We start from the raw sequence: 23,443 nt of genomic DNA, 5'->3' as shown, positions 1-23,443 counted from the left end.
AAGATGAAGACAAACAGACTAAAGAAATTGAACTGAGGAAATTGAGAAAGTCTTCAGTCAAAGTCTTCAGACACAGATATGAACAAACACTCAACACAGTAATGAGGAAATGAAAGGGTTGAGGAAATAGAACCAGTAGGTTGGTGAAGACAATGATTTGGTAGACCAGTTCCAACTGCTGTCTCGGTTGTACGTCTGGTTGGAGCAGCTGAGTATTGAAACTCGAGGACACGCAGTCCCGGACACCCAGTCTCTGAGCACGCAGCTCAGGACACCCAGTCCTCATCGTATTCTCCTTGAACTAAGATCACACAGATCCCGTCCAATCACTCGTGGTAAGTCTTCAGGCGACTTCCAAACCTTCACAGACTTGGTCACTCGGCGATCCACAATTCCTCTTGGATGCTTTAGACCTTGACGCCTAACCGTCTGGAAGAAGCACAGTCTTCAAAGGTAACAAGCGTCGGATCCATGCAGGATCAATTTCTTCAGTGATGCTCAATCACTTTGGGGTTTGTAGGTGTTTGGGTTTGGGATTTTCCTCACTTGATGATTTTCGCTCAAAGTCCTCGGAGGATGGGTTGCTCTCCAATGACAAGTGTCAAGTTCTCTCGGAGCAGCCAACCAGCTAGTGGTAGTAGGGGGCAGCTATTTATAGCCTAGGGAGCAGCCCGACATGATAAGACATAAATGCCCTTCAATGATATGACCGTTAGGTGGATAAGATATTTTGGGACAGCTGGTGCGCAGCACATCAACGGTCAGAAATTTGACTCTCAAATTCCTCAGGGCTATCATGTTCCTCACCATGTAGGTAATTCGCACTGGCGAATTCCTAACTCCTCAGTCAGAACAAATTCATCAGTGACCAGAAGAACTTTGTCTCTGTTACTGAAGAAAGTGACTAAACTGTATGAGATTTCCAAAGGCTTCACTCGAAGGGATTGGTAGGTGTAGGATTTTGTGTTGAGCATCACATGGAAATTTTTCCTTAGTATTTCCTCGACCCCCTTTAATAGTACGGTGTTTCCTATGACTCAAGAAAGAGAAAATGAAACTATGAAAACAAAAGTCTTCATGCTTCATGTTCTAGAAATGAATACCAAGTCTTCAAGGTCACACCAATTTCTTCACTTTCAAAGTCTTCAGAAAGTCTTCAGAATATCAAAGTCTTCAGTTGAAGAACTTCATTTTTAGGGGTCGACTTTCTCTGTAAATATCAAACTCCTCATAGACTTATAGACCTGTGTACACTCACAAACGCATTAGTCCCTTAACCTATAAGTCTTCAATACACCAAAATCACAAAGGGGCACTAGATGCACTTACAATCTCCCCCTTTTTGGTGATTGATGACAACATAGGTTAAGTTTTCAATGGGGATAAATATATGAAGTGTATACACTGATATTGAGGAATTTGATTACAAGATATAGTAGAACTCCCCCTGAAGATGTGCATAGTGAGGAATTTGCTTTTGAGGCAATGCACATTGGAAGAGTTGAATCATGGAGATCTCCCCCTATATCTTGTAATCCATACACGCATTTGATATATAATATGAAGAACTTGAAATGCATGATGAAATATGGTGCCTGATGGGGTTCAGCATGCGTGCAAAGTCATTAACGAGGAATAAGCATGCAGAGCATAATGTAACAAAAGTATCGGCGCACCATCAGGTTTAAGATTACAACTCGATCCAAATAAAAGTTTCAGAAGAACGAGAGTTGTAACTTAAAAATGCCCTTAATATAGACCCGCTTGAAGACTAACTCAGATTTCTCCCCCTTTGTCATCAAATGACCAAAAGGATTGAAACTGAGGACTAATGCCCCTGAAGAATTTCAAGTCGATGGAGGAGCGCCAGTGTTGTCGGGGTTGGTTGTTGGAGCAGGGCCTGCCAGAGTGTCGTCCAAATCTTCATATTCATCAGTGTCACGCGATGAAGAATAAGAACTGGCCAACAAGGAAGGAACTTTGACCTTCTTGAATTTCTTCAGTGGAGGTGCAGACCAGTCAAATTCTTCCTGGAGACCCATAGTCTTCAGATCAGCAGCGCTGTAGACATGAGAGAGAACAGCCCAGGTGCGGTTGAAGGTTTCATGGAGGTAGTAGTGGTTCTTCTTCACTGCATTGTGTGTTGAGGTCATGTTGTGAAGAATTGAACCAAACTGACGCTTGACCCATTTATGATTGCGATCAACCTTCTGATGAAGACTGAGGAGTAACTCACGGTCAGTCATCGCCCTGGGTGCTTTGGCTTGAGGATTTGGCTTGGCTGAGGTATTTGCAGCAGAGTCATGTGTGGCAGAATCGTCATTGGTAGAGTAAGATGCAGCCTTGCGAAATTGACCATCCAATGGACGAATGCCTTCATCGATCACAGCAGCGGCCTTGCCTTTGTCATCAGCTGATGAAACGGTCCGTTTGAGGACTTCAATGGGAGGCAAGTAGCTACCATGGTTCAGAGTGTCAGCTTTGTAATTCATTGAAGATCTTGCCCTGATGAATCTCATAATCCAAGGAGCATAGGGCTTCAGCTCAAATGGTGACATAGCAATATTGGCCAGAGTCCTCATGAAGAAATCATGTAAGTTTACGGGAACGCCATGAATGATGTTGAAAAGCATATTCTTCGTGATGCCAATGACTTCTTCATCATTTGAGTCGTGGCCTTTGATGGGACTCATTGTCTTCGTCAGAATTCGATAGACAGTCCGAGGCACATAGAGTAATTCCTTGACGAGGAATTTGGTTCTTGGGGCCTGCCTTGGCTTCAATGGCTTCATTAGCACTTGGATATAGTGATTTGAAAGTTCTGGTTCGTTGTAGATACAACGAGCATCATCAAGTGGAGGACTGAGTGGTAGAGCACGAAGCAATTCAGTTGCAGGTGCCTTGTAGTGAGTATTTTCAGACATCCAGTCTAATACCCATGAGTTCACGTCTTCAGCATCTCTGGTGATGTGCAGAGTTGCATAGAATTGAAGAATGAATTCTTCATTCCAGTCGCAGATATCAATGCAGAAATTCAGAAGTCCTGCATCATGAAGAACACTGAGGACTGGCACAAAGCCGGGCAGAGACTCCATGTCCACATGAGGAATATGTGCATGATCAAAGACTTTGTCTTTGTTGAAGAGTACTGAGGAATAGAAATTGGCTTGGCTGGCAGTCCAGAAACGCCTCTTCCTTATGCGAGCAGAATCATATGGATTGTAATCAGTGAAGAATACATGCTCGGCAAAGAAATCTTCAGCCTTGAACTTCTGTTTGCTTGAGAATGGATTCTTTTGCTTTGGCAGAGGGATGTCAGTGAGTTGCATCACCACCTCAGGAATCGCAAGCTCAGGTTCTTCAGGTTGAGGAATTTCTTGTTCCTCAATAGGTGTAGTCTGAGGATCAGCAGCAGCAGGTTCATCAGCACTAGTGGCTGGAATTTCTTCATGCACTGAGAGAGTGGGATGAGTTTCTTCAGAGCCCATTTGAACTGTTAGTGCAGGGGACTAAGGTATCTGGTGGAGCAGGGTGAAGAGAGGAGTATTGGGATGCTGACTTTCCCAAAAGTCATCATTCATCACAGGTGTGGTGCACCCAATATCCACATCTTCATCTTCAATTTCCTCAACACCTGCCTCTTCAGCTGTGAACTGAGGCATAGGTGAGGAAATGACTGGCGTTGAAGGGATTGCGTCCACTTCAATTTCTTCATCAATCTGCTCTGACGAAGCAGCAGAATGATGTTTTTTATCAGATCCGATGGGGATCTCATAGTCTTCTCCAAAAGGAACAAGGTCCTTTGACGGCATGGAGGAAATTGGAACAGCATCAATTGGATTTTCAAGTGAGCTGGTCATTGGCTTCATTTTCTTCGCAGCCGAAGAATTGGACACAGCTGATGCCTTCCTTTTCTTCACTGCAGCTCGCTCTGCAGCCTTGGTCTTCTTTACATCGAATACACATGGAAGAATTGGAGTTGGTGTAGGTGCAGATGGAGCTGAGGAATCTGGTTGATTTTCTTCAGGCGCAACTGATGTAGTTGCCCTGACTTCTTCAGTTTCTTCAAGCACACCACTAGTGGATGCCCTGGCAATTTCTTCAGCAGCTGGAGCTTGCACATTTTGTTAGCACCTTTAGGATTGACAAAACCTTCTGGTTGCATCATATACAACTCTTCTTTAAGAAAACCATTAAGGAATGCTGTTTTGACATCCATTTTCCAGATTTCATAAAATGTGGCAATTGCTAACATGATTCGTACAGACTTAAGCATCGCTACAGTTGAGAAAATCTCATTGTAGTCAACACCTTGAACTTGTCGAAAACCATTTTGCGACAAGTCGAGCTTTGTAGATAGTAAAACTACTATAAACGTCCGTCTTCCTCTTGAAGATCCATTTATTTTCTATGGCTTGCCGATCATCGGGCAAGTCCACCAAAGTCCACACTTTGTTCTCATACATGGATCCTATCTCAGATTTCATGGCCTCCAACCATTTCACGGAATCTGGGCTCATCATTGCTTCCTCATAGTTCGTAGGTTTATCATGGTCTAGTAACATGACTTCCAGAACAGGATTACCACACCATTCTGGTGCGGACCGTACTCTGGAAGACCTAAGAGGTTCTGTAGTAACTTGATCTGAAGTTTCATGATCATCATCATTAGATTCCTCACTAATTGGTGTAGAAATCACTGGAACTAATTTCTATGATGAACTACTTTCCAGTTCGGGAGAAGGTACAATTACCTTATCAAGCTCTACTTTCCTCCCACTCACTTCTTTCGAGAGAAATTCCTTCTCTAGAAAGGATCCATCTTAGCAATGAATATCTTGCCATCGGATCTGTGATAGATGGTGTACCCAACAGTTTCCTTTGGGTATTCTATGAAGACACACTTCTCCGATTTGGGTTCGAGCTTATCAGGTTGAAACTTTTTCACATAAGCATTGCAACTCCAAACTTTAAGAAACGACAGCATAGGTTTATTGCTAAACCATAGTTCATACGGTGTCGTCTCAACGGATTTTGATGGTGCCCTATTTAAATTGAATGCAGCTGTCTCTAATGCATAATCCCAAAACAATAGTGGTAAATCGGTAAGATACATCATAGATTGCACCATATCCAATAAAGTGCGGTTATGACGTTCGGACACACTGTTATGCTGTGGTGTTCCAGGTGGCATGAGTTTGTGAAACTATTCCACATTATTTTAACTGAAGGCCAAACTCGTAACTCAAATATTCATCTCCACAATCAGATCGCAGAAACTTTATTTTTTTGTTATGATGATTTTCCACTTCACTCTGAAATTCTTTGAACCTTTCAACTATTTCAGACTTATGTTTCATCAAGTAGATATACCCATATCTGCTCAAATCATCTGTGAAGGCGAGAAAATAATGATACCCGTCACGAGCCTTAATACTCATTGGTCTGGATACATCAGTATGTATTATTTCCAACAAGTCAGTAGCTCGTTCCATTGTTCTGGAGAACGGACTTTTAGTCATCTTGCCCAAAAGGCACGGTTCGCAAGCATCAAATGATTCATAACCAAGTGATTCCTAAAATCCATCTTTTACGGAGTTTCTTCATGCGCTTTACACCGATATGACCCAAACGGCAGAGCCACAAATAAGTTGCACTATCATTATTAACTTTGCATCTTTTGGCATCGATATTATGAATATGTGTATCATTACGATCGAGATCCAACAAACTATTTTCATTGGGTGTATGACCATTGAAGGTTTTATTCATATAAACAGAACAGCAATTATTCTCTGACTTTTAAATGAATAACCATATTGTAATAAACATGATCAAATCATATTTATGCTCAACGCAAACGCCAACTAACATTTATTTATATTTAACACTAAACCCAAAAGTATAGGGAGTGTGTGATGATGATCATATCAATCTTGGAACTATTTCCAACACTCATCGTCACTTCCCCTCAAGTAGTCTCTGTTTATTATGTAACTCCTGTTTCGAGTTACTAATCTTAGCAATCGAACAAGTATCAAATACTCATGGGCTACTATAAACACTAGTAAGGCACACATCAATAACCTGTATATCAAATATACCCTTGTTGGTCGCCGCGTCTTTGGTTTACCTGCGATCCATGGTGAGTGTAAGCGTGCCCTGCAGCGTTAACCGTACCCACAGGCTGCCGTTGTTGGGGATGTCAGCAGGGCTTGGTGGTGGTTCGAAGGAGTGCTCGGCCTCTTGTATCTCCAGCACCCAGCCTGGCGTGGGGGATCGGCTGGGGCCTTCTCCTAGTGCGTGCCTTGGATCCATCGCGACAGGAACGTAGGCTTTTGGGATGCTTGCACCAGGGGTGCCGTCCGGCCGCCTAACGCTCCCGCTCACTTCTACCATCCTCTGGTCCTGTTGTCCAGGGGCCGGCACTCCAATCCGGCCTCTGGTGATGTCGTCCGAAGCAGCCCTGTGCCGAGGGGCATGTTTGGGGTGGCGCGGGCTGCTCCACAAGGCTGGTCGGCGCTGAGAGGCTCTATGTGGCCCCTAGGGGAAGGCACGTGGCTGTGTCGGGGATGAGTGCATGCCCCCACCATCGGCTGTGACGTGGGGAGGGTGCAGAACAGCGCCACACCCCTGCACACCGCATCCAGCAGCTCAGCGACCCGTTCTAGCAGGGCGTCGCGACCGCTCTCAAGCAGCCTGCACCGCAGAAGCTCACGGGCTACGACGACCGCCGCTGCGGCGCGGTGCTAGAGGAGAAGGTTGCGCCGGGTGCCCCCCGTGTCCGGTCACCCCTGGCGGAACGCAGGCCGCGAGCAGGGCAGAGTGGAGGTCTTCTTCGCCGGTGGGTGCTACCGAGGAGGTCTAGACGACCTAGTGCTCGACGTGTGCTCTCGAGGTGTCGGCCATGGCATCGGTGGAGCGGAGGAGTACTAGTCGATGGAAGAGGAGATCCGACGCACCCCTACCTGGCGCGCCAAATGTCGGATTTCGGGGTCCAGCAACTCGTGAGAGGTTAGAACACTGGGATGAGTGTGGAGATCTCAACCTGCCCAGCCTGTCTACTCGCGATCCTCCCTAGCATAGCACGAAGAGCTCACAGAGACACAAAGACATAGAGATTTATACTGGTTTGGGCCACCGTTGTGGTGTAATACCCTACTCCAGTGTGGTGCGGTGGATTGCCTCGAGGGGCTTATGGGTGAACTAGTTAGAAGGATGAACAAGCCTCAGGAGGTGAGGTGTTCTTGAGCTGGTGTGATCCTCGAGGTGGAATCTCTCTTCCTCTATGGTGGTGGCTAAGCCCTATGTATAGCTGCCTTGGTCCTCTTCCCAAATATGAGTGGGAAGGGATTCCACGAAGGCGGGATTTGAAAGGGGACAAGTAGTATAGTATATCCTGACAAAAGTAGTCTTCGCCTGCAAAAAGCCTCTAGTCGTGATGCTGAGGTGGGCACGGTGATGACCTCTGTCCTGCCGTCCTGGCGGTCTTGGTCTTGTTGCACCAGAATGGAAACCTTTGGTTGATTCCTCGGGACTCAGCGCCAGCGGCTTGCCTCCCATGCACCAAAGAGGAAACCTGTGCTCTGCGCCCGCCTGGCACCTGTCATGGCTCACGTCATCTGAGCCTCATTAGGTAGTTGCATAGATCACTCCGCCCCTCAGGAGCCCTCCTCAGGAGGCCAACTCCTGTGGAGGTCTTGGCGTCGTCCGCCTCGCGAGGTTTGACCCCTCGCGAGGGTCTTGCTGTGTTGACATCGAAGCTGGGCCGTAACAGGCCACCGATGGAGCCACGTGGTGGGCCGCAGGCAGGCAGGACTTGATGCCCCCAAGTCCAGGACGTCGACACACACACACACACAGAAATATATATATATATATATAGCCAAATGAGGCGCCCAAGTAGCAGGAAAGGCAGGGGAGGGTGGCGCCCACCCCCTTTCCTTACTCCCATGAGAGGGAAAGGCGGGAGGGGCTAGCCCTCCCCCTTTCCTTCCCTTAGGGCCTGCTGTGCAAAGAAGGGGTGCACCAGGAGCTGGTCCTTTTACCCCTTTGGCATATTAGGCCCATATCTTTGTCGGGGGTGTCCGAAACTCCTTTTCGATGACCCGATAAGTACCCGGTACACACCAAAACACTTCCACTGTCCGAATACCATCGTCCTCTATATCAATATTTACCTCTAGAGCATTTCGAGACTCCTCGTCATGTCCATGATATCATCCGGGACTCCGAACAACATTCTGTCACCAAATCACATAACTCATATAACACTATATCGTCAATGAACGTTAAGCGTGCGTACCCTACGGGTTCAAGAACTATGTAGACATGAGCGAGACACCTCTCCGGTCAATAACCAATAGTACAACTTTGATGGCCATATTGGCTCCTACATATTCTATGAAGAGCTTAATTGGTCGAACCGTTATGACAACATACGCAATTCCCTTTTCCATCGGTATGTTACTTGCCCGAGATTCGATTGTCGGTATCTTCATACCTAGTTCAATATCTTTACCGGCATGTCTCTTTACTCGTTTTGTAATACATCATCTTGTGACTAACTCCTTAGTCATTTGCTTGCAAGCTTGTGATGTGTATTACTGAGAGGGCCCAGAGATACCTCTCCAACACTCAGAGTGACAAATCCTAATCTCGATCTATGCCAACTCAACAAACACCTTCGGAGATACCTGTAGAGCATATTTATGATCATCCGATTATGTTGTGACATTTGATAGCACATAAGGTATTCCTCTGGTATCCTAGAGTTGCATAATCTCATAGTCGAAGGAATATGTATTTGACATGAAGAAAGAAATAGGAATAAAACAAAATGATCATTATGCTAAGCTAACGGATGGGTCTTGTCCATCACATCATTATCCTAATGATGTGATCCTATTCTCAAATGAAAACTCATGTCCATGCTTAGGAAGTTTTAACTGTTGGATTCTGGGGTCCGCAGACCAAAGAAAGGTTCGAACTTAGGGGCGTGTGCAAAGAACTCGACCTCTCAAGCCAATCGACCCGATGCTCTCACGACCTAGCTCGATGAACAGGAAGAAAAAGGACGTGGTAGTTTACCAGGTTCGGGGCACCTTGCGGTGTAAAACCCTACTCCTACTTTGTGGTGAACTAGTACAAGTGGAAGAACACTCAGGAGGCTTGTTCTTGTGATGAGCCTGATGATTCGATCTCTCGAGGAATCAATGATCAGATCCCTTCTACAGTGGTGGCTAGGCTATATTTATAGTGGCCTTGGTCCTCTTCCCCCAAAACTTAGGCGGGAAGGGATCCCACAATGACCAATTTTGAAAGGGGACAAGTAGTACATCTGATCCTTACGAAAGGTGGTCTTCACCTGCAGAGCTTCTGATCGTGACATCATGGTGGGCTCGGCGATGACATCCATCCTGCCATTCTGGTGGTCCTGGTCTTGTTACACGCGAATGGCAACCTTTTGTTGATTCCTTGGGACTCTGCACCTGCGCTTGCCTCTTTAGCACCAAAGAGGAAACCTGCCGCACTACGCCCGCTGGCTCGCGCCTGGCCTTCGTCATCATCGCTAATGTCATTTCAGCCTCATGAGGTGAGTGCTTGCATAGAAATATATGCTCCTTCGTAGGCTGCCTAAGGACGCCGCTCCTTCGGATGTCGCCCACCTCGCGAGGCTTGGCCCCTGGCGAGGGCCTTATCTTGTCGTGGTTGAAGATGGGCCGTACCAGGCCGGCGATGGAGCCATGCCGTGTGCCGTAGGCAGGCAAGTTTGGATACCCTAGTTCCCAGAAGACCGACATTTCCATCTTTGATCAACGAGCTAGTCTAGTATAGGCTTTCTAGGGACACGGTATTTGTTTATGTGTTCACACATGTATTTAAGTTTCCGATCGATAGAATTCTAGCAAGAATAATAAACCTTTATCATGAATAAGGAAATATAGAATAACAACTTTATTATTGCCTCTAGAGCATATTTCATTGAGTCTCCCAGTTGCACTAGAGTCAATAATCTAGTTCAGATCACCATGTAATTAACACCCAACGAGTTTACTAGAGTCAATAATCTAGTTCACATCGTCATGTGATTAACAACCATAGTTCACATCACCATGTGATTAACACCCAAAGAGTTTACTAGAGTCAATAATCGAGTTCACATCATCATGTGATTAACAACCATAGTTCACATCGCCATGTGATTAACACCCAAAGAGTTTACTAGTCAATAATATAGTTCACATCATTATGTGATTAACACTCAAAGAGTTCTAAGGTATGATCATGTTTTGCTTCTGAGAGAGGTTTTAGTCAACGGGTCTGCAATATTCAGATCTGTGTGTACTTTGCAAATTTCTATGTCTACAATGCTCTCCATAGAGCTACTTCAGCTAATTGCTCCTACTTTTAATATGCATCCAGATTGGTACTCAGAGTCATCTGGATTAGTGTCAAAGCTTGCATCGCCGTAACCCTTTATGATGAACTATTTATCACCTGCATAATCAAGAAACATTTCCTTATTCCTCTAAGGATAATTTTGACTACTGTCCAGTGATCCACTCCTGGATCACTCTTGTACACCCTTGCTAGACACGTGAAAAGGCACACATTTGGTCTAGTACACAGCATGGCATGCTTTATAGAACCTATGCTGAGGCATAGGGAATGACTTCGATTCTCCCTCTATTTTTTTAATGTGGTCGGGCTTTGAGTCTTACTCAAGTTCATACTTTACAACTCAGGCAAGAACTCCTTCTTTAACTGAGCCATTTTGAACTCGTTCAAAATCTTATCAAGGTATGTACTCATTGAAAGTCTTATCAAACGTCTTGATCTATCTCTATAAATCTTGATGCCTAATATGTAAGCAGCTTCACCGAGGTCTTTTCTCTGAAAAAATTCTTATTCAAATATCCCTTTATGCTATTCGGAAATTCTACATCATTTACGATCAACAATATGTTATCACATATACTTATCAGAAATGTTGTAGTGCTCCCAGTCACTTTTTCGTAAATACATGCTTCACCGTAAGTTTGTATAAAACCATATGCTTTGGTCACCTCATCAAAGTGTATATTCCAACTCTGAGATGCTTGCACCAGTCCATAGATGGAATGTTGGAGCTTGCACACTTTGTTAGCATATTTAGGATCGACAAAACCTTCTGGTTGCATCATATACAATTCTTCTTTTAGGAATCCATTAAGGAATCCAGTTTTGACATCCATTTGCCAGATTTCATAAGCATAAAATGTGGCAATCGCAAACATGACTCGGACAGACTTTAAGCATCGCTACGGGTGAGAAAGTCTCATCGTAGTCAACCCGTTGAACTTGTCCAAAACCTTTTGGCGACAAGTTGAGCTTTTGTAGATAGCAAATTAACATCAACACCCATCTTCCTCTTGAAGATCCATTTATTCTCTCTGTCTTGCCGATCATCAGGCAAGTCCACCAAAGTCCACACTTTGTTCTCATACATGGATCCTATCTCAGATTTCATGGCCTGAAGCCGTTTGTCAGAATCTGGGCTCATCATAGCTTCTTCATAGTTTGTAGGTTCGCCTTGGTCTAAAAACATGACTTCCAGGACCGGATTACGATACCACTCTGGTGCGGATTGTGCTTTGGTTGACCTACGGCGTTCAGTAGTAACTTGATCTGAAGTTTCATGATCACTATCATTAGCTTCCTATCTAGGTCGTGTAGGCATCATGGGAACAATTTTCTGTGATGTGCTACTTTCCAATTCGAGAGAAGGTACAATTACCTCATCAAGTTCTACTTTCCTCCCACTCACTTCTTTCGAGAGAAAACTCCTTCTCTAGAAAGGACCCATACTTAGCAACAAAGAACTTCCTTTGGATTGGTGGTAGAAGGTGTACCCAGTAGTTTCTTTAGGGTATCCTATGAAAACACACTTCTCCGATTTGGGTTCAAGCTTATCAGGCTGAATCCTTTTGACATAATCATCACATCCCCAAACTTTAAGAAACGACAACTTAGGTTTCTTGCCAAACCATAGTTCATACGGTGTCGTCTCAACGGATTTAGACGGTGCCATATTTAACGTGAATGGAGCTGTCTCTAATGCATAACCCCAAAACGATAGTGGTAAATTGGTAAGAGACATGATATATCACACATATCTAATAAAGTACGGTTACAACATTCAGACACACCATTAAACTATGCTGTTCCAGGTGGCGTGAGTTGTGAAACTATTCCACGTTATTTTAAATGAAGGCCAAACTCATAACTTAAATATTCTCCTCCATGATTAGATCGTAGAAACTTTATTTTCTTGTTATGATGATTCTCCACTTCATTCCGAAGTTCTTTGAACTTTTCAAATGTTTCAGACTTGTGTTTCATCAAGTAGATATACCCATACCTACTCAAATCATCTGTGAAGGTCAGAAAATAACGATACCTGTCGCGTGCTTCAACACTCATCGGACCACATACATTGGTATGTATTATTTCCAATAAGTCATTAGCTCGCTCCATTGTTCCGGAGAACGGAGTTTTAGTCATCTTGCCCATGAGGCATGGTTCGCAAGTATCAAACGATTCGTAATCAAGTGATTCCAAAAGTCCATCCGCATGGAGTTTCTTCATGCGCTTTACAACAATATGACCTAAACGATAGTGCCACAAGTATGTTGCACTATCACTATCAACTTTGCATCTTTTGGCATCAATATTATGAATATGTGTATCACTATGATTGAGATTCAATAAACCATTAACAGTGGGTGTATGACCATAGAAGGTTTTATTCATGTAAGCAGAACAACTATTGTTATTTGACTTAAATGAATAACCGTATTGCAATAAACAAGATCAAATCATATTCATGCTCAACGCAAACACCAAATAACATTTATTTAGGTTCAACACTAACCCCGAAGGTAGAGGGAGTGTGTGATCGTGATCGTATCAACCTTGGAATCACTTCCAACACACATTACCTTGCCCTTAACTAGTCTATGTTTATTCTGCAACTCCTGTTTCGAGTTACTAATCTTAGTAGCTAACCTGTATCAAATACCTAGGGGCTACTATGAATACTAGTAAAGTGCACATCAATAACATGTATATCAAATATGCCTTTGTTAACTTTGCCATCCTTCTTATCCGCCAAATATTTGGCGCAGTTCCGCTTCCAGTGACCATTTCTTCTAAAGTAGAGGCACTCAGTTTTAGGCTTGGGTCTAGCTTTGGCTTCTTCATGGGAGCGGCAACTTGCTTGCCATTCTTCTTGAAGTTCCGTTTCTTTCCCTTGAGCTTTTTGTTGAAACTAGTGGTCTTGTTAGACATCAACACTTCATGCTCTTTCTTGATTTCTACCTTCGCTGATTTCAGCACCGCGAAGAGCTCGGGAATCCTTTTCGTAATCCCTTGCATATTACAGTTCACACAAAGTTCTAGTAGCTTGGTGAGAGTGACGAGAGAAATTTGTCAATCAGTATCTTATCTGGAAGATTAAATCCCACTTGATTGAAGGCATTGTAATACCGAAACATTCTGAGCACATGCTCACTGGCTGAGCTATTCTCCTCCATCTTGTAGGCAAAGTACTTGTTAGATGTTTCGTACCTCTCGACACGGGCATGAGTCTAAAATACCAATTTCAGCTATTGGAACATCATATGCTCTGTGGTGTTCAAAACATTTTTGCCGGTTCTAAGCCATAAAATATGGCACACTAAACTATCAAGTAGTCATCATACCTAGCTTGTCAAACGTTCATAATGTTTGCATATGCTTTTGCAATAGGTCTGTCACCTAGTGGTGCATCAAGGACATAGTTCTTCTGTGCTGCAACGAGGATAATCCTCAGATCATGGACCCAGTATGCATCATTGCTACTATCATCTTTCAACTTATTTTCCTCTAGGAACATATCAAAAATAGGGGAGCTATATTGCGAGCTATTGATCGACAACATAGATATGCAAAAACTATTAAGACTAAGTTCATGATAAATTTAAGTTCCATTAGTGAAATTACTAATGAACTCCCACTTAAATTAACATCCCTCAAGTTATTTAAGTGATACATGATCAAAATCAACTAAACCATGTCCGATCATCACGTGAGATGGGGTAGTGATCAATGGTGAACATCTCTCTATTGATCATATCTACTATATGAGTCATGTTTGATCTTTCGGTCTCCAGTGTTCCGAGACCATGTCTGTACATGCTAGGCTCATGAAGTTTAACCCAAGTATTCTGCATGTGTAAAACTATCTTACACCCGTTGTATGTGAACGTGGAGTTTATCACACCCAATCATCACGTGGTGTCTCGAAATGACAAACTGAAGCAATGGTGTATTCTCAAGGATAACACTATTATCTTGAAATTAAGTGAAGGTATCATCTTATAATGCTACCATCATTCTAAGTAAAATAAGATGCATAAAATATAAAGATCACATGCAATCAAAATATTGCCATGATATGGCCATCATCATCTTGTGCTTTTGATCTCCATCTCCAAAGCATCATCATGATCTCCATCGTGATCGGCTCGACACCTTGATCTCCATCATTGCGTTGTGGTTGTCTCGCCAACTATTGCTTCTACAACTATTGTTAACTCACAGCGATAAAGCAATCACATGGCGTTTGCATTTCATACGATAAAGAGACAACCATAATGCTCCTGCCGGTTGCAGAAAAATTTACAAACCATGATCATCTCATACAACAATGTATATCACATCATGTCTTGAACATATCACATCACAACATGCCCTGGAAAAATAGTTAGATGTCCTCTACTTTGTTTTTGCAAGTTTTACGTGGCTGCTACGGTCTTCTAGCAAGAACAGTTCTTACCTATGGCAAAAACCATAATGGTGATTCATCAAGTTTGCTGTTTTAACCTTCTTCAAGACCGGTTGCAGTCCAATTCGATTCAACTGAAGTAGGAGAAACAGACACCCGCCAGCCACCTTTATGAAAAACAAGTTGCATGTCCGTCGGTGGAACTGGTATCATGTACGTGGACATGTAAGGTTGGTCTGGGCTGCTTCATCACACAAAACAGCCAAATTAAAATAAGACATTGGTGGTAAGCAGTATGACTATAACCGCCCACAACTTCTTTGTGTTCTACTCGTGCATATCATCTACGCATAAACCCGTTTCGGATGCCACTGTTGGGAAACATTGCATGGAAAAAAAATCTACGCACACACAATATCTATCAAGGAGATGCATAGCAACGACAGGGGAGAGTGTGTCTACGTACCCTCATAGACCGGAAGAGGAAGCATTTTACAATGCGGTTGGTGTAGTCGAACTTTCTTCGCGCTCCAACCAATCTAGTACCAAACGCACGACACCTCCGTGTTCTGCACACGTTCAGCTCAGTGACATCCTCGGCCTTCTTGATCCAGCAATACGGTGAGGTAGTAGATGACTTCCGGCAGCACAATGGCATGGTGATGGTGATGTGAAGTTATCTCCGTAAGACTTCGCCTAAGCACTACGAAAATATGGCCTGTAAATGGTGGAGGGGGCCACCGCACACGGCTAGGCAATTGTCTGGTGTATGCTAGGCGCCCCCTCCCACATATATATAGGTGGGAGGGAAGGAGGAGAAGCCAAAGTAGGCGCCCAAGTAGGAGGAATCCTACTTGGAGTCCCTCCCAAGCCATGCCCCTGCCTTATATAGGTGCGGGGAAAGACTCGGGAGGGTGGCGCCCCCCTTTCCTTTCTCCCATGAGATGGAAAGGCAGGAGGGGCTAGCCCTCCCCCTTTCTTTCCCTTAGGGCATGTTGTCCAAAGAAGGGGTGCACCAGGGGCTGGTTTGTTCCCCCTTTGGCCCATTAGGCCGATATCTTTGCCGGGGTGCCCGAATCTCCTTTCCGGTGACCCTATAAGTACCCGGTGTCCGAATACCATCCTCCCATATATCAATCTTTACCTCTCGACCATTTTGAGACTCCTCTTCAAGTCCGTGATCTCATCTGGAACTCTGAACAACATTCGGTCACCAAATCACATAACTCATATAACACTATATATTCAACAAACGTTAAGCGTGCGGACCCTACGGGTTCAAGAAATATGTAGACATGAACAAGACACCTCTCCAGTCAATAACCAATACCGGAACCTGGATGCCCATATTGGCTCTTACATATAAGAATATCTTTATTGGTCAAACCATTATGACAACATACATAATTCCCTTTGTCCATTGGTATGTTACTTTCCCGAGATTCGACCGCCGGTATCTTCGTACCTAGTTCAATCATGTTACCGGCATGTATCTTTACTCGTTCTGTAATACATCATCTTATGACTAACTCCTTAGTCATTTTCTTGAAAGCTTATGATGTGTATTACCGAGAGGGCCCAGAGATACCTCTCCGAAACTCGGAGTGACAAATCCTAATCTCAATCTATGCCAACTCAACAAACAGCTTCGGAGATACCTTTAGAGCATCTTTATGATCACCCAGTTATGTTGTGACATTTGATAGCACATAAGGTATTCCCCTGGTATCCTGGAGTTGCATAATCTCGTAGTCGAAGGAATATGTATTTGACATGAAGAAATAAATAGGAATAAAACTGAATGATCATTATGCTAAGCTAACGGATGAGTCTTGTCCATCACATCATTCTCCTAATTATGTGATCCCGTTATGAAATGAAAACTCATGTCCATGGTTAGGAAACTTTAACTGTTGGATTCCGGGGTCCGCGGACCCAAGAAAGGTTCGAACTTAGGGGCGTGTACAAATAACTCAACCTTTGAAGCCAATCGACCCACTGCTCTCACGACCCAGCCCGATGAATATGAAGGAAAAGGACATGGTAGTTTACCTAGGTTCGGGCCACCTTGCGGTGTAAAACCCTAATTCTGCTTTATGGTGGATTGGCATTGCGGGGGGCTGAGGATGAACTAGTACAAGTGGAAGAACAGCCTCAGGAGGCTTGTTCTTGTGATGAGCCCGATGATTCGATCTCTCAAGGACTCGATGATCCGCTCCCTTCTATGGTGGTGGCTAGGCTATATTTATAGTGGCCTTGGTCCTCTTCCCCCTAAACTTAGGCGGGAAGGGATCCCACAACGACCAAGTTTGAAAGGGGACAAGTAGTACATCTGATCCTGACGAAAGGTTGGCTTCGCCTGCAAAGCTTTTGATCATGACATCATGGTGGGCTCGGTGATGACATCCATCCTACCATTCTGGTAGTCCAGGTCTTGTTGCACGTGAATGGCAACCTCTTGCTGATTCCTTGGGAATCTGCACCTACGCTTGCCTCTTTAGAACCAAAGAGGAAACCTGCCATACTACATATTCTATCAAGATCTTAATCGGTCGAACATGACAACATACGTAATTCTCTTTGTCCATCGGTGTGTTACTTGCCCGAGATTCGATCGTCGGTATCTTCATACCTAGTTCGATCTCATTACCGGCATATCTCTTTACTCCTTCCGTAATACACCATCTTGTGACTAACTCCATAGTCATTTGCTTGCAAGATTATGATGTGTATTACCGAGAGGGCCCAGAGATACCTCTCCGATACTCGGAGTGACAAATCCTAATCTCGATCTATGCCAATTCAATGAACACCTTTGGAAATACCTATAGAGCATCTTCATGATCACCTAGTTACATTGTGACGTTTGATAGCACACAAGGTATTCCTCTTGTATCTAGGAGTTGCATAACCTCATATTTGAAGGAATATGTATTTGACATGAAGAAAGCAATAGCAATAAAACTAAATGATCATTATGCTAAGCTAACGGATGGGTCTTGTCCATCACATCATTCTCCTAATGATGTGATCCCGTTATGAAGTGACAACTTATGTCCATGGTTAGGAAACTAACCATATTTGATCAACGAGCTAGTCTAGTAGAGGCTTACTAGGGACACAGTATTTGTTTATGTATTCACACATGTATTTATGTTTATGATCAATACAATTCTAGCATGAAAATAAACCTTTATCATGAATAAGGAAATATAAATTAACAACTTTATTATTGCCTCTAGGGCATATGTCCTTCACTTCTCCCATGCATATTTATGCACCCTCTTAAAATATTTGGTGCAAGTACTGTTGAGTCTTGTAGATGTGAGGAAGCCGGAGTGATTTAAGATTTCTCTCAAATGATCCTCATCCAAGGTCTCCCAACCTCGACGAGGATGAGAAGCACCACCACCTTGCGAATCCTTGGTAATGGCGACGAAGTGCCTTGTCCCTTGGGGAGCTGGTTTACACGAGAGGAGATTGTAACTGCAGGGCTTTGTCCCTTCGGACAGGATGTTCGGCGGGCACGCACTAGTGCAACTTATATTTGGGATTATTAGGGAGCTGGCAGGTGGTTCATTGTACAACACTTTTGCATCAATCCATTAGCCCGGAATTAAAGAACGCACTACATTACATCGCCTGGGATTAGTTTGTTTTGCCGGCACATGGACCAACGCAGATGAGCGGACATCGTCACCCTTTTTTTAGCACGACTTCGACAACTACGTGTGTGACGTGTGTGCATGCAAATCTTGCGTGACCAATCCATGCGAGGCAGAGTGGTAAGCTGTAAAACTACAGCCTGCATGTTGTAGCGATGTCATCCACATGCACACTAAAGGCCAATTCCTACTCCATGGTGCATCGTTTGGCACGAACATTCCTTGGAGATCGTGCTGCAACTAACGTACTCCACAACGTGCTTCCCTTCCCCTTCCTATTCCACCGCCCGGGCACACGTTTGCGTGAAGCGGCCGGTCAACCCTAATATAGTACTAGCACAAAAAGGTGCATGCATGACCATTAAAACTTCCCTTCTCTTATCTCTATGAAATATGTAAATGTGGTGCGAGACTCAAAGCCCTTTAAGTCTGAGCATAATGGAAATCTATCTTTTTAGACGAGCCCTTTAAACAACAAAGGAGGGAGTATTATAAGTATGTTGTTTTAAACAAACAAAAGCTGCTCGCCAAGCTTTCATTTATTCATCTTAAAAGCAGTTTACATTGAGGAGTAGTACTAGATATCTCAAATCCATACATACCATGCAATAGTAGTAAGTAGTACTAAGTACACCCTCCGTTTCATTCTAGTCTATATATAAGATTTGGTCAAAGTCAAACTTTGTAAAGTTTGACCAACTTTGTAGAAAAGAATACTAACATCTACGATACTAAATCTCTACGGTATGAAAATTAATTTAGCGATGCATCTAACAATATTGATTTCATATTGTGAATCTTGATTTTTTTCTCTATAAAATTAGTTAATTTAAGAAAGTTAGACTTCTATCAAATCTTATATGCAGACTAAAAAGAAATGGTGGGATTACATAACCTAAGCTATACCATCTTGCATGGAGAACTTGAAGTGAATATTACGAAGACGACTACACGGCTTAATGGGAGGTGTCTCCTGGAGTAACCCGTGGGAGTAATTAATCAGGAGCCTTTCGAGGCCCCAGGAACCAAAGACGGCAATCGCTACAGGCAGGCAGGGCGCGTTAGTAATTTTGTTTCTTCAATTAGGGATTAATAAGGTGCATGTTTCCCTATGTTTATTATTGTACTTAGTACACTGGCATGCCTGCAATTTTTTATTTCCCCTGGAGCATAGAGAGATAATAATATAATAACTGATGTAATTTTTATTATTTCTCATGTCAAACAAATTGGCATGCCTAGTGGGACCTGGTTCTCCTCCCATATATTCTTAGTTGTGCTCATTAGAATCATCTTCGTTCGTCTCCCAATATGCACATCATGCTGCATGACAAGCCATTGGTGAGAGTTTCCGTTGGTCAAGTCCCCTTTCGTGCAGGTGGACTCGTCTAGGGATGGCAATGGGGACAATCCCCTATGGGGATACCTACAACGTCCCCGTTCCCATCTATTCCTTATCATCCCATCCCCGTCCCCGTTTACATGACTAGGGATGAAATTTCCCCATACCCATGCCCCACTGGGGAACGGGGCCCTATTAGGGTCCCCATCCCCATAAACAAATACTCATATACATAATATGAGACCCTATGATCAACATACATACATGGTGTTGTCCTTGTCCTGCTAATGCCTATCTAGGTCATATTGACTTCTTGGTCATGGTGGCAGCTGAGGTGAGGATGTGAGATAGGTTTAGGGTTTTTTTTAGAGCTTTTTTTTTGTTTTCGCAAGTTTGTTTGTGAATATATTAACGTTGACCACAGTGTCATGCTTACTAACTGGGTCTCCGATGGGTATTGGGTCTGGGGAATAGTATATCGTCCCCATCCCCATTGTACCCTATGGGGAATAAATTAGTTTGGTAAATATCCCCATGGGGATGTTTTTCACCCATCCTCACCCCCTAATAGATGAAATCCCCATGGGTTTGGCAGGTATGGGTCCCCATTGCCATCCCTAGACTCTTCCACCGCAACAAATCAGAGTCGATGCTGATCCAGTTCCGATCATTGCCGCCCATGGTCGTCATCGAGCTCGGCAAGAAGGTCTACGTGCAGCAAGCTCATGACTCTGTGTAATTTCAAACTGTGTAGTTGAAGAAGGCGCAAAGGTGGGAGGCCACAAACGCGAAGGAGCGTCGTAAGCTAATTCTTGAGACGCGTGCCCTCTTGAAGGAGTCAACAAGGGCATACGTGAAAGGAGACGTGCAGGCAGCTCAATGCCTCTGTGCTATGGCCACAACCAGGCGGGCAAGTGCGGCATCCCTCCACACCTCTACCAAGACTACAAACTCAAAGCGCCAACACCAGCACCACGTCCCATAGAGATAGAGATTCTGGAGGGCTTGGAGACTATCTACTACAACTTTCATTGTTTTGGGGATATAACCCACTCTGAAAGGGTGGGGTTAGGCCTTTGGCGTCTCACAAGGCCAGGCCTCAGAGAGGCCCGAGTAATCAAGATGCAGGGCTGGATGGGCGGCTCACAAGATGGGTTGGCTTAAGTCCTGAGGCCAGAAGATGGCGCGTGGACCTAGAGGTGTAAGCAACCCTATGGAGACTTGTCGTAGAAGGCAAGGCAAGTTAGAATTAGGATCGGTCATGTATTGTGACCCGACACAGAATCTTATATGCCGGCGGCCTCGTCCTATATATAAAGGCGATTCCCCAGCATAGAATAGGGCAAGTAACAATCAATCGATAGCTAGGTCAAGCAAATCCGCTCCCTTGTAACTAATACTCAAGCAATAGCAACAAGAGCAGGAGTAGGACATTACCTCCACCTTGAGAGGCCAAACCTAGGTAAACCCGTGTCTCTCGTCCCACTCAACCCCGACAAGTTAGTCACCCGTAGCGATGACCTCGCACCTAAGTCCTTTCACTAGGACATCTACCATGACAAAACCATGACAGTTGGCTCCCACCATGGGGCCAGCGCACAGTGGTTTCAATTTTTTGAAGGGCTCTTTCCCAGGGACCAAGGGATACACCGTTGGCAGGATGACAAAGAGTCACCGCGGCAAGCTCTACATTGACGATGCTAGTTGGGGTCTTGAGGCTGACTTAATTGAGTACGGGTACCGGGTACCCTTTGGGAGAATCCATGTCTTCATTGGCAAAATCGGTGGATTAAAACCTGAGCCGGACATCTGCGCCAACATCGTCGAGCCGACTCGTCGCACGTAACCCGCCTGGGTCCAACCTGGGTGGAGGCACATTTTCATGGGCTTCACATGTGGAACTTGCAGAAGATTCTACATCGGGAGGAGAGACTCTCATCTACTCAGGTGATGCGTTCTGATTGGAGAGACAGACTCAATCTACCAGCTTCAAGACGATGGGCTTAGGGGCTGTTCCGATGGTAACAGTATTCCGAACCCCTATGAGCTGCTGAGCCGAGCCGCCATCTTCAAGGCAGGCATGGCGTCGGCTCCTAATTCTTCAATGACGGGTGCAACGACAACGACTGACCTAGCGGCTGCGGCAGCTAGTGCGTTGATGACCCACCAGTATAGGGGATCAATCGTAGTCCTTTCAATAAGTAAGAATGTTGAACCCAAGGAGGAACAAAAGGAAATGACAAGTGGTTTTCTGCAAGGTGTTTTCTGCAAGCACTGAAATTATCCGTAACTGATAGTTTGATAGCAAAATAATTTGTACCGAATAGGTAATAGTAACGGTAAATAAAGTCCATCAAGGTAGCACAATCCTTTTGTGGCAAAGGATAGGCCAAAACGGTTTCCTATAATAGGCAAAGCGTTCTTGAGGGTACACGAGAATTTCATCTAGTCACTTTCATCCTGTTGGTTTGATTAGCGTTCACTACTTTGATAATTTGATATGTGGGTGGACCGATGCTTAGGTGATGTTCTTACTTGAACAAACCTCCTACTTATGAATAACTCCCTCGCAAGCATCTGAAACTAAAAGAAAAGTATTAAGATAAAATCTAACTATAGCGTTAAACTTTTGGATCCAAATCGGTCCCTTACGAAGTAGCGCATAAACTAGGTTTTAAGCTTCTGTCACCCTAGCAACCCAACATCTAATAACTACTCCACAATGTATTCCCTTAGTCCCAAATATGGTGAAGTGCCATGTAGTCGATGTTCACATGACAACACTATGCGAATCACAACATACATATCATCAAAATATCGAACATGTATCATGTTCACATGATTACTTGCAACAAGATTTCTCCCGTGACCTCAAGAACAAAAGTAACTACTCACAAATGATAATCATGATCAAGATCAGAGGGGTATTAAATAGCATAATGGATCTAAACATATAATCTTCCACCAAATAAACCAGATAGTGATCAACTACAAGATGTAATCAACACTACTAGTCACCCACAGGTACCAATCTGATGTTCCGGTACAAAGATTGAACATAATGGATCTGAACATATAATCTCCGGGAGGGAAGTTCCCCCGGCAGAATCGCTCTGCTAGAGGGCAAAAAAGCTCATGCCGAAGTTCTGCCTCGAGACAGCGGCGCTCCATCCCGAAAGTCCTCCCCTTATTTTTTTCTAGGTAAAAATGACGTATACACCAGAAGATGGGCAGTGGAGGTGGGCCAAGGAGGGCACAACCCACCAGGGTGCGCCTGGTGGCCCAGGCATGCCCTGGTGTCTTGTGCTCACCAGGATGGCCCCCTCAAGTACTCTGGTGTTTTTTATATATTCAAACACAATTCTTCATAAATTTTCATCTATTTTGGAGATGTGCAGAATAGGTAGCTCTGCCGTTGCTTTTTCAGGTCTAGAATTCCAGCTGCCGGCATTCTTCCTCTTTGTGTAAACCTTGCATATTATGAGAGAAAAGGTATTAGAATTACTTCATAAAGCATTATTTTGCATAAAAACATCATAAATAACAGTAAAACATGATGCAAAATGGACGTATCAACTCCCCCAAGCTTAGACCTCACTTGTCCTCAAGCGAAAAACCGATATTGAA

Source organism: Triticum aestivum, unplaced genomic scaffold, assembly GCF_018294505.1.
Source record: "Triticum aestivum cultivar Chinese Spring unplaced genomic scaffold, IWGSC CS RefSeq v2.1 scaffold4B_scf_1981, whole genome shotgun sequence".
Taxonomy (NCBI): Eukaryota; Viridiplantae; Streptophyta; class Magnoliopsida; order Poales; family Poaceae; genus Triticum; species Triticum aestivum.
Note: the sequence above shows the minus strand (reverse complement) of the source record.